Source organism: Saccopteryx bilineata, chromosome 4 (assembly GCF_036850765.1).
Source record: "Saccopteryx bilineata isolate mSacBil1 chromosome 4, mSacBil1_pri_phased_curated, whole genome shotgun sequence".
Taxonomy (NCBI): domain Eukaryota; kingdom Metazoa; phylum Chordata; class Mammalia; order Chiroptera; family Emballonuridae; genus Saccopteryx; species Saccopteryx bilineata.
Genome location: NC_089493.1, coordinates 150,403,394 through 150,416,217, shown reverse-complemented (window position 1 = coordinate 150,416,217; position 12,824 = coordinate 150,403,394). Strand labels below are relative to the sequence as shown.

General features: G+C 39.8%; 1 protein-coding gene and 1 non-coding gene across 5 annotated transcripts in view; both read left to right on the top strand.

The window, feature by feature from the left end:
• Nucleotides 1–12,824, top strand: part of LOC136333291 (RCC1 domain-containing protein 1-like) — a 241,734-nt gene that overhangs the window by 133,869 nt on the left and 95,041 nt on the right. The window lies entirely within an intron of this gene.
• On the top strand, nucleotides 3,199–3,274 carry TRNAV-CAC (transfer RNA valine (anticodon CAC)). The gene has a single exon. It is a non-coding gene; the product is annotated as a tRNA-Val (tRNA).

The window sequence follows — 12,824 nt, the reverse complement described above, 5'->3', positions numbered from 1 at the left end:
AATTTGTCCATTTCATCTAGGTTGTCTAGTTTTTTGGCATACAGTTCTTCATAGTATTTTCTTACAATATTTTGTATTTCTGTTGCGTCAGTGGTTATTTCTCCTCTCTCATTTCTAATTTTATTTATTTGAGTCCTCCCTCTCTTTTTCTTGGTGAGTCTAGTTAAAGGTTCATCAATCTTGTTTACCTTTTCAAAGAACCAGCTCCTAGTTTCATTGATCCTCTGTATTGTTTCTTTAGCCTCTAAGTCATTTATTGCTGCTCTGATCTTTATTATTTCCTTCCTTCTACTACATTTGGGCTTTACTTGCTGTTCTTGTCCTAATTCTTTTAGATGCAGGGCTAAGTTGTTTATTTGAGCTTTTTCTAGCTTCTGAAAGTATGCCTGTAGTGCTATGAACTTCCCTCTCAGCACTGCTTTCGCTGTGTCCCATAAATTTTGAGTTGTTGTATGCTCATTGTCATTTGTTTCTAGGAATTTTTTTATTTCTTCTTTGATCTCATTCTTAATGCATTCATTATTTAACAACCTGCTACTTAGTTTCCATGTGTTTGAGAATTTTTGAGCTTTTCTGTTGTGATTCATTTCCAGTTTCATGCCGTTGTGATCAAAGAAAGTGCTTGATATGATTTCAGTCTTCTTAAACTTGTTGAGAGCACTTTTGTGCCCTAAAATGTGGTCTATCCTAGAGAATGTACCATAAGCACTTGAAAAGAATGTATATTCTGCTGCTTTAGGGTGAAAGGTTCTGAAGATATCTATTAAATCGAGTTGATCTAGTGTTTCCAATAAGTCTGCTGTTTCTTTGTTAATTTTCTTTCTTAAGGATCTATCTAGTGATGTTAGTGGGGTATTGAAATCCCTTACTATTATAGTATTGCTGTTGATCTCACCCTTTAAATCCATCAAAGTCTGCTTTATATATTTGGGTGCTCCTATATTAGGTGCATATATATTTATAATAGTTATATCTTCCTGTTGGATTACTCCCTTTATTATTATGTAGTGGCCTTCTTTATCTCTTACTATATCCTTTGTTTTAAAGTACAATTTGTCTTATATAAGTATTGCTACCCCAGTTTTTTTTTCATTTCCGTTTGCATGAAATGTTTTTTTCCATCCTTTTACCTTCAATCTATGTGTATCTTTTGTTCTAAGGTGTGTCTCTTGTAGACAATTTATGTATGGGTCCTGTTTTCTCATCCACGCAGCTACCCTATGTCTTTTGATTGGATCATTTAATCCACTTATATTTAAGGTTATTATTGATATGTAGTTGTTTATTGCCATTTTCTTCTTTAAAGGTGTATTTCTTATTTTACTATATTCTTTTCCCACTTTGATCTGTTTACAACAGGCCCCTTAACATTTCCTGCAGCATTGGTTTGGTTGTAATAAATTCCTTGAGGTTTTTTTTGTCTGGGAAGCTTTTTATTTCTCCTTCAATTTTAAATGATAGCCTTGCTAGATAAAGTAGTCTTGGTTGTAGGTTTTTGTTCTGCATTACTTTGAATATTTCTTGCCATTCCCTTCTGGTCTCAAGTGCTTCTGTTGAGACCATAAGGTCTCAAAGCCTCCTTATGGGGGCTCCTTTGTAGGTGATAGCCTTTTTTTTCTAGCAGCTTTTAATATTTTCTCTTTATCACTTAGCTTTGGTATTTTAATTGTGATGTGTCTTGGTGTAGATTTTCTTGGGTTTCTTTTTAATGGCATTCTCTGTACTTCTTGAACGTGTGAGAGTTTCTCCTCTATTAATTTAGGGAAGTTTTCAGCTATGATATGATTGAACAAAGTCTCTATCCCTTGTTCTTTCTGTTCTTCTTCAGGAAACCCTATGATGTGGATGTTATTTCTTTTCATGTTGTCACAGAGCTCTCTAAGAGTTTCCTCAGGCTTTTTGAGTCTCCTTTCTTTTTTCTTCTCTGCTTTCATGCCTTCATTCCAGTTGTCCTCCAACTCACTGATTCAATCCTCAGCTCCATCCATCCTGTTTTTAATTCCTTCCATTGTGGTCTTCATTTCTGATATTGTATTTTTCTTCTTTGATGGATTCTTTTTAATATTTCAATATCCTTTTTTATACTTGCTGTTTCTTTATTTAGGTGTTCATAATGACCATCCATTGTTGTTCTAAGATCCCTAAGTATCCTTACAATTATTATTTTGAACTTTGCATCTGGAAATTTGGTTATTTTCATATCAATCAGTTCATTCCCTGGAGGCTTCTCTTGTTGTTTCATTTGGATTACACTTCTCTGTCTTCTCATGATGTCTGTGTGTTTAGGTGGGTTTTTTTGTAGAGCTGGTTGAGTCTAGGCTTGGTGTTGTCTGCCTTCAGTTTTCAATTGTGTTATTTCTAGGTCTTCTTTTGTTGGCACCAGCTATTATTTGTAATTCACTTTCAGATTTGGGCTGCTTTGAAGCCTTGATTTGTTTGTTTTCTTAACAGGTGATAGTCTTGTTTACTGATCTCAGCAGGGGACTTATTTGAAAATGTATCCAGGAATGTGGTGTGTGTAACCTGAGACCCTGAAGGCCTTTTCTGCCAGCTTCTCTCTCTGGGTGTAGGGTGTTTTCTCAGCTTTAGTAGGGGGAGGTGTATCTCAGATCTCCATGGTAACCTGAGTTACTGCCCCTCCTCCCCACTTGTTTTCAGCTGTATCTTGTTGCGCTGATTGGAGCTGGAGAGATGTCCGGAGATCTCTGATCTGGAAGCACTTCAGCTCTGTTTTGTGAAAGGTTCAGTCCCTTCCCCCAGCTATGGCCACCTCCAGCACGGATGAGTCAGCTTTTTTTAGTTCGTTTCCTGCATTCCTTAGCCTCTCCCTGTCCTTTCCACTTGGGAGATAAGCTGGTCTTTTCAATGCACTTCGTTCCCTGGTCGCCAGGCAAGTGGCTGTGAGCAGTAGTTTCTGCTCTTTTCCTCTGTGAGATCCTCTCTGGGCTCTCAGCCTCAACACCCCCCCCCTCCGTTCCAGTAAAGGAGGTTCAGGTGCTCCCTACCAGGATTGTTGTCGTTTCTTCTTTGCTCCTTGGTTTTTGAGAGCTGTTCTTGCAGTTCAGAGTTGGTTTTTCATGCTGATTTTTCCTAAATTAATTTGTATTCCAGTTTGGTGGTGAGAGCTGGGCGTCTGTGCATCCGGCTACTCCGCTGCCATCTTTTTCCTTGGTGCAGCCTTTAAAAATGGCAACATAGGCCCTGGCCGGTTGACTCAGTGGTAGGGTGTTGGCCTCACGTGCAGAAGTCCCGGGTTCGATTCCCGGTCAGGGCACATAGGAGAAGTGCCCATCTGCTTCTCCACCCCTCCCCCTCTCCTTCCTCTCTGTCTCTCTCTTCTCCTCTTGCAGTGAGGCTCCATGGAAGTAAAGATGGCCCGGGAGCTGGGGATGGCTTCTTGGCCTCTGCCCCTGGCACTAGAGTGGCTCTGATCGCAACAGAGCGATGCCTTGGAGGGGCAGAGCATTGCCCCCAGGTGGGCAGAGCGTCGCCCCCTGGTGGGTGTGCCAGGTGGATCCCGGTCGGGCGCATGCGGGAGTCTGTCTGACTGTCTCTCCTCATTTCCAGCTTCAGAAAAATACAAAAAAAAATGGCAACATAGGAGGCTTTTGACCACCGCTCCTTCCATAGAATAACTGGATAAATAGCTACAAATGGAAATATTCCCTCTGAAAGAGATCTGTAGACTACCTGAGTGATTCCTATTCATTGGGCAAACAAGAAAATAACTACATCAGGGGAGATGACGTCAGAGTAATGGCGGGGTAGGAAGCGATACCGATAAATCTCCCCCAAAACTCAACAAGATCTTCAACCAGAAATAGAAAAACCTATCCTTGGAGCCTCCAGATGTTTCGCAATATACCCAAAGGTATGATCGAGCGAAAAATGGGCTAAATATATAACCAAACCCCGAAGGAAATAGGGAGTAAGAAATGTTCTGCCTTCCTCACTAACCTAAACAGGGCGGCTTTCACTGGAAACTGAGAATATAGAAACTAAGGCAGGCAAAGGGGGTGAATAGATCCAGGCCGTAGCACGAACGGCCAAACCAGGCTGTGGCATAGAGATCCAAGCTGAGGAAAAACTGTTCCTGTGACAACCCGGGCAATAAAAGCTAACACTCGCGCCAAACCCAGACAAAGAAAGACAAGCGGGGCAGCCATTTTACCCGATCTCCTGGTCAGCGCGCACAGATAGTGGGTGAGAGATTCCTTCCAAAGCCCCGGGAGTGGGTGCCCATGTTACCCCACAGAGAGGCAGAGTCAGAGGCCTTTGTGTGGGCCGAAAGTGGAATCTCCCGGCCACCCCAGTGCCCTGGGGGAGCCGCGCACGGGGAGGGAGCGAGAACTAATTCCAATACTGAAACTTTTCCATGCAGAAGGGCGTTTCACTCAGAGGGTGAGGCCGCTGGTCTGATATCCTGGTCTGCGCGTGCAGATAGTGAGCGAGAGATTCATCCAAGTGCCTCGGCAGTGCCTGCCCGTGTTATCCCACAGAGGGGCAGAGTCAGGGGCCTTTTTGTGGGCCAAAGAGTGGAATCTCGGGCCGCCCCAGCGCCCTGAGGGAGCCGCGCACGGGAAGGGAGCGAGAGCCAATTCCAATGCTAGAACTTTTCAGTGCAGGCGGGGGTTTTCACTCAGAGGGCTAAACTTCCAGTCTGACATCCTGGTCTGCACGCGCAGATAGTGAACAAGAGTTTCCTCCAAACGCCCCGGGAGTGAGTGCCTGCCCGTGTTACCGGAGAGAGTGGCAGAGCCAGAGGTCTTTGAGTGGGAGGAAGCCCCACCTGATTATGCTAGCAGCTCTGACTGACTGAGCCTTACCCAGAGCCCTGTGCTGAGTGGAAATAGAGTGGGGAGTTGCCAGCTCTTTGAGCCTCTTACTATCCAGGCAGAGGCAGCAGCAACCCCATAGCTGGATTATCAGGCTACTAATTGAGGAAGGAAAGACTAGGAGAGAGGCTCCAGGAACACAGACTCTCTCACTGTCAGAGCCTATAAATGCTAATGAACCTCGACTGCCAACGTGATTAAAGCACAATACATGACATCGCCATAGAGACTTATCAACTGCAAACCTCTACCTGAGCGTGCCAAAGGGGCAGAACCTGGGGTACAGAGTCACCGACCAGGAAGAGGGAGAGAAAAGAAAAAGCAAGAAGATAACCTCTCAAACTCAAGAATAATCCGCGGATTTTTTAACCTTTCCCATTTTATTATATTTGTTTGTTTGTTTCTCTTATCTTCCTCCTTGATTTTTTTTTTCCTCCTCCAATTTGGTCGTTTAACTCTCTAATGGTCTTACACTCTCCTCTCCTTGAACTACGCTACCCATAAGTGTTACATCTCCCATTATCTTTTCTTTCCTCTTCCTTTCTCTCTATGAGGGTTGCACTCCAAAACCCTTAACTCTCTCACTCTCCTCTTTTTGATTTTTTCTTCTTTTAGTTGTTCCCTCTTTTTTTCTCTCTTTCTGTCTCTTTCTTTTCTCCCTCTATATTAGTTTCTTCCTTTCTCCTTTACGTCTCCTCTCATTCAAACCTCAATAACAAACAAATTATCTTATCTGGGACTCAAACTTATGTTTGTGGCATTTTGGGGGGTTTTTACTTCACCTTTTTAACTCACTAGCAGTGCTCCCATCACTGGCTCTCCATTTTATCAAGCTCTTGTTCCACTAAATACAATAGTAATTTTTTAATTTGTCCCCCCATTTTCCTGTTTCCCTCTTATTCCTCTCATCATAACTCTTAGTCAACCAACACCTAAACGCAAATCACTTTATTATTGATCCAAATTTTTTCATACATTTTGTGGGTCCATACCCCCCTTTTTTATTTTATTTATTTATTTATTTTTTGTCCCTTTATAACTTTTCCCCAATTCAGGCCCTCCATTACGGGCATTGTTTGTTCTATTAAATACAATATAATTCACAGTTCACCACAAGATTTTCTCAAGAAAGAGGGAAGAGGAGAGGAGAGGAAAAAAAGGAGGGGGGGGGAATAATTTCCTTTTTTAAAAAATTTTTTGAAAATTTTTATACTATTTTATTTTTCTTTATTTCATTATTAATTTAAAAAAAACTTTTTTATTTTTATTTTTTTATCTTTTTATTCTTTATTAAATCTCATTAATACTATCAACAAAACCACCCTCAGATGCCATTAAGGAAAAGAAAATCGAATATCATAGATTCAAAAGAAAGAGAGGTAACACAGATAGATGAGGAAAAATCTGTAGAGAAAGAATTTAATATATTGGAAACATTGGAGGTAAATGACAGAGAATTCATGATAGAAATGCAAAAAGTACTCAAAGATATACAAGAAAACACAGAAAGGCAATTTAGGGAGCTCAGAAAACAACTCAATGAACACAAAGAATATATGTCCAAGAAAATTGAAACTATAAAAACAAATCAAACAGAGATGAAAAACTCAATTCACGAGCTGAAAAACGAGGTAACAAGCTTAGCTAATAGAACAGACCAGATAGAAGAGAGGATTAGTGAAATAGAAGACAAGCAACTTGAAGCAAAACAGAGAGAAGAAGAAAGAGACTCAAAAATTTAAAAAAATGAGATAGCCCTACAAGAATTATCTGACTCCATCAGAAAGAATAACATGAGATTAATAGGTATATCAGAGGGAGAAGAGAGAGAAAATGGAATGGAAAACATACTCAAACAAATAATAGATGAGAACTTCCCAAGCCTGTGGAAAGAACTAAAGCCTCAAGTTCAAGAAGCAAACAGAACTCCGAGTTTTCTTAACCCCAACAAACCTACTCCAAGGCATATCATAATGAAATTGGCACAAACCAACAGCAAAGAAAAAATTCTCAAGGCAGCCAGGGAAAAGAAGAATAAAACATATAAAGGAAGGCCCATTAGATTATCATCAGATTTCTTAGCAGAAACTCTACAAGCTAGAAGAGAGTGGACCCCAATATTTAAAGTCCTGAAAGAGAGGAACTTTCAGCCAAGAATACTATACCCATCAAAGCTATCCTTCAAATATGAAGGAGAAATAAAAACATTCACAGATACAGAAAAGATGAGGAAATTTATCATCAGAAAACCCCCACTCCAGGAATTACTAAAAGGGGTTCTCCAATCAGATACAAAGAACAAAAAAAAAAAAAAAAAACAGAGCCACAAGTAAAAGTTCCAAGAAGAACACAATAAAACCAAATTTAAACTGTGACAACAACAAAAAGAAAGGGGGGGAGAAGATGGAGATTAACAGTAGCAAAGGACGATGGAGTGCAAAAGTACTCACAAAATAATGTGCTACAATGAACAGGGTAGGAACCCTTTTCATTACTTAAAGGTAACCACAATTGAAAAAACCACCACAGAAGCACATGAGATAAAGAAGATAGCAACAGAGGAAAGATGTATGGAATACAACCAAATAAAAACAAAAGATAGAAAAACAAAAGAGAAGGATCAAACAAGACACAAAACTAACAGAAAGCAAGATAAAAAATGGCAATAGGGAACTCACGAGTGTCAATACTTACATTAATGTAAACGGATTAAACTCACCAATAAAAAGACACAGAGTAGCAGAATGGATTAAAAAAGAAAATCCAACTGTATGCTGCCTACAGGAAACTCATCTAAGTAAGAAGGATAAAAATAAATTCAAAGCGAAAGGCTGGAAAACAATACTCCAAGCAAATAACATTGAAAAAAAGCAGGCGAAGCAATACTCATATCTGATAATGCTGACTACAAGACAACAAAAGTACTCAGAGACAAAAATGGCCATTTCATAATGGCTAAGGGGACACTGAATCAAGAAGACATAACAATTTTTAATATATATGCACCAAACCAAGGAGCACCAAAATATATAAGACAGCTACTTATTGACCTTAAAACAAAAACTGACAAAAATGCAATCATACTTGGAGACCTCAATACACCGCTGACGGCTCTAGATCGGTCATCCAAACAGAGAATCAACAAAGATGTAGTAGCCTTAAACAAAACACTAGAGCACCTGGATATGATAGATATCTACAGGACATTTTATCCCAAAGTGACTGAGTATACATTTTTCTCCAGTGTACATGGATCATTCTCAAGAATTGACCATATGTTGGGCCACAAAAACAATATCAGCAAATTCAGAAAAATCGAAGTTGTACCAAGCATATTTTCTGATCATAAAGCCTTGAAACTAAAATTCAACTGCAAAAAGGAGGAAAAAAATCCCACAAAAATGTAGAAAGTAAACAACATACTTTTAAAAAATGAATGGGTCAAAGAAGAAATAAGTGCAGAGATCAAAAGATATATACAGACTAATGAAAATGACAATACTACTTATCAGAATCTATGGGATGCAGTGAAAGCAGTGATAAGAGGGAAGTTCATATCACTTCAGGCATATATGAACAAACAAGAGAGAGCCCAAGTGAACCACTTAACTTCACACCTTAAGGAACTAGAAAAAGAAGAACAAAGACCACCCAAAACCAGCCGAAGAAAGGAGATAATAAAAATCAGAGTAGAAATAGATGAAATAGAGAACAGTAAAACTATACAAAAAATTAATAGAACAAAGAGCTGGTTCTTTGAAAAGATCAACAAAATTGACAAACCCTTGGCAAGACTTACCAAGGAAAAAAGAGAAAGAACTCATATAAACAAAATCCAAAATGGAAGAGGAGAAATCACCATGGACACCGTAGATATACAAAGAATTATTATAGAATACTATGAAAAACTTTATGCCACTAAATTCAACAATCTAGAAGAAATGGATAAATTCCTAGAACAATACAATCTTCCTAGACTGAGTCAAGAAGAAGCAGAAAGCCTAAAAAGACCTATTAGTAGAGAAGAAATAGAAAAAACCATTAAAAACCTCCCCAAAAATAAAAGTCCAGGCCCTGTCGGCTATACCAGCGAATTTTATCAAACATTCAAAGAAGAATTGGTTCTTATTCTACTCAAAGTCTTCCAAAAAATTGAAGAAGAAGCAATATTTCCAAACACATTTTATGAGGCCAACATAACCCTCATACCAAAACCAGGCAAGGATGGCACAAAAAAAGAAAACTACAGACCAATATCTCTAATGAATACAGATGCTAAAATACTAAACAAAATACTAGCAAATTGAATACAACAACATATTAAAAAAAATAATACATCATGATCAAGTGGGATTCATCCCAGAATCTCAAGAATGGTTCAACATACGTAAAACGGTTAACGTAATATACCATATCAACAAAACAAAGAACAAAAACCACATGATCTTATCAATAGATGCAGAAAAGGCTTTCGATAAAATACAACACAATTTTATGTTTAAGACTCTCAACAAAATGGGTGTAGAAGGAAAATATCTCAACATGATAAAGGCCATATATGATAAACCATCAGCTAACATCATATTAAATGGCACTAAACTGAAGGCTTTCCCCCTTAAATCAGGAACAAGACAGGGTTGTCCACTCTCTCCACTCTTATTTAATGTGGTACTAGAAGTTCTAGCCAGAGCAATCCGACAGGACAAAGAAATAAAGGCATCCAGAGGGAAGGGAGAAGAGGGGATGGGATCAAAGAAGGTGAAGGGATTAGCCAAATTATACATACATAAGACATAGATGCAGACAACAGGGTAGCAATTCCCAGAGGGAAAGAGGGGCTAAAGGTAGGTGGAGAGGGGACAAAAGAGTTGAAATGGTAATGGGAAGAGACTTTGCATGTGATAAGGGGGCCACGATATGGGGGGGGTGTAGAGAGTGGTATATTGAGTGGGACACTTGAAACCATGTCAACACAATAAATTTTTTAAAAGATTATGTAAGTTTCAAGTGTACATTTCTATGATACAAGACTGTATATTGCATTGTGTGCCCACCTCCAAAGTCAGATCTTCTTCTGTCAGCATATATTTGACCCTCTTTATCTTTTACTGTGTCCCAGGGCTGTGCTGTTATCTATGTCTTAGTTTTTGTCTTTCTTGTTTGTGCATTTGTTGCTTTCAGTTTCACATCCCACATGAGTGAGATTATATGGTTCTTAACTTTTTCTGTGTGACTGATTTCACTTAACATGATTAATTCTATTTGAATCCCAAGATTTAACCCAAAGCCCAACACAGACTCTCAAAAAATGTCTGTTGAATGAACGAAAGATAAAACAAGAGGGCAGCTTAACCACTGTGTCTTGCCCTGCATTTCTTAGACCGAATGTCTCCTAGGAGTTTGTGAGTAGAAGGTGAGCCATTCTGGCCTGTGGAGGTTCCTACAACCTTTAACCCTGTAGAAAGCCTCCAGGCTCCTCCCTGTCCTCCCCACCCACCTGATGTTTGTGTACATAGCCTAAGTTGTCTACACCCAGTGCATGGACTGATTCATAGTTTTCCCACAGGCTGGCCAGCACTGTGTTTCCCGCTGACTTCAGTGGCAGAAGTGGCAGCGTTGTCGTTGCGAGACAGAGGCTGGGAAAGCAGGAGGGCTCACCTCCTCGGTGCTTGCTGCTGCCTCGAAGATGAACTGTGTGTGTTTGCTGTTTCTTGCTGCCCCGGGCCACTCAGAGGGTCTCTGAGTGCCCAGTGCCCCGAGGCTCATGCAGGCAGAGGTGCAGCTGGGAACTGAGGGGCGAGGCACCATGACAAGCACTACTAGATATGCTCACTCCCAAAATGGCGAGAGAACCGAATAAAGGCTGAAGCTGTGTCTGAGGAGTGCCAACAGGAGAAACAAAGAACGGTCCTTAGAGTGGGGTTTCCCAGTCATCATCATCATCAGCAGCAGCAGCAGCACATGGGCACTTCTTAGAAATGTGCAATCTCAGCCCCACTGCTGACCTCCCCAGGAAGAAATTCGGGAAGGGGGCTCAGGAACCTATGTTTTAACAGGCCTCAGTTGATTCTGAGTAAGTTGAAATGTCAGAAAACTGTTCCACGCTCTCCCATTGGTGGGGCTGATTTTCAGACTTCATTGGCTGTGCACTGAGTTCTGGGCCTTTGTAGAGGGTCACTAAAGGCACATCATAGATCGGACAGTCCTTGCCTCCCTCTTCCCCACCCTGATGGAAGCTCTGTACCAGGTATTGAGAGCATAAATGACCAGCAAATACACTGAGCCACTCATCACATTGCCCAGAATCCCACTTTCACAAGGAAAGAGAATCACATGATTTTCTTATCCATGATTTGCTGCATCTGTTGACCACCAATGATTCACAAATAAATAATACATTAAGACAGCCTCCTCCAGTCTTTTCCCAAATGATAAACTGCTAATAACTCTTGAGTTAAATTACAAATTATGACTTTCCTCACAAAGACTCTCATTACATATAGCTACTTAGAGACAACAAATTTGAAGCCTTGGGAATAAAAGACTATAGAACAAACAGCACAATATGTCATCAACCAGGCCCTCAAAATGAGAGAAAAAAAGAGGGGAGAAAGGAGAAAGAGAGAGAGAAGCATCAGCTCCTTGTTCCACTTAGTTGTGCACCCATTTGCTTCTCATACATGTCTGTGACTGGGGCTCCAACCAAAAAGCTCTGATCCAACCAGTGCCTTTGTCACTGTGGAGACACTCTGTCCACTGTACTATCGACTAATGCAGGTAGATTGTTAATTTAAAAATCAACACAAGCCTCTCTCTTGGATCATTCTTTATATAATCATGTTAGTAAGTATTCCATTTTAACATCTATATATTCAAGACAAATAATTCATTTACTAAAATTTAAATTTTCCTGATTAGGGAAGTTTGTACCCAGTAGATTGTCTATTTAATTAACATGCTGCTTCTGCTTTCCCTTTCTGTGCTTTTATCTGGTATCCCTGTCCACTTCTTTTTTTCCCCCCAGTTTTTCTTTATCACTGGTTTTATATCTGTTGGTTTGCATATAGTACAGAGCAGGTTTTGTTTTCATGCCAATCTGACAGTCTCTCACTCTTGATTGGTAATTCATTTTATTTATGTTTAATGACAATTATCAATGCTCATTTTACTTCTGGCAGCTATCATTATGTTTATTGTTTATTTTATTTTGCTGGTTTCTCTTTATCCCTTTTCTTACTTTTACTGGTTTGATCAAATGAGCATTTTTTTTAGCAGCTCCAGTGTGGTGTAATTGATGTGTAATAAACTGCACATTTCAATGTGTACAATTTGATAAGTTTTGGAGAATGTATCTATCCATGAAACTATTACCAAAATCAAAATAGTGGATAGATTCATCACCTCTAGGAGTTTCCTTGTGCCTTTGTATAATCTCTTCCTCTTTTCCCTCACCTCCCCCGACTTTAATTCCCAGGCAACCCTGGTCAGCTTCTTGTCATTACAGAGTAGTATGTACTTTAAGGAATTTTATAGAAATGGAATCATAAAAAAAAGAAATGGAATCATACTGTTTATATGTGTTTTGTTTGACTTTTTCAGTCAGCACTATTATTTTGAAAATTATCAATGTTGTTGTGTGTATCAATAGCCATTCCTTTTTATTGCTGAGTAGAATTTCATTGTATGGGTATCTCCCAGCTGGTCCATCCACTCACCTCTTGGTAGACATTTGGGTTGTTCCTAGTTTTGGGTTATTACAAATCAAACTGCAGGACATTGTGTGGATGTATGGCTTAATTTCTTGGTTAAATACTTAGGAGTGGAATGGCTGGATCATATAGTCAGAGTTAACTTTTTTTTTTCTTAAGTTTTCCTGATTAGGAAAACTTTCCTGGGAAGGCAGAGAGACTCCTACATGCACCCTGACCAGGATCCACCCAGCAAGCCCCCTATGGGGCGATTCTCTGCCCATCTGGGGCCTGTTGCTTT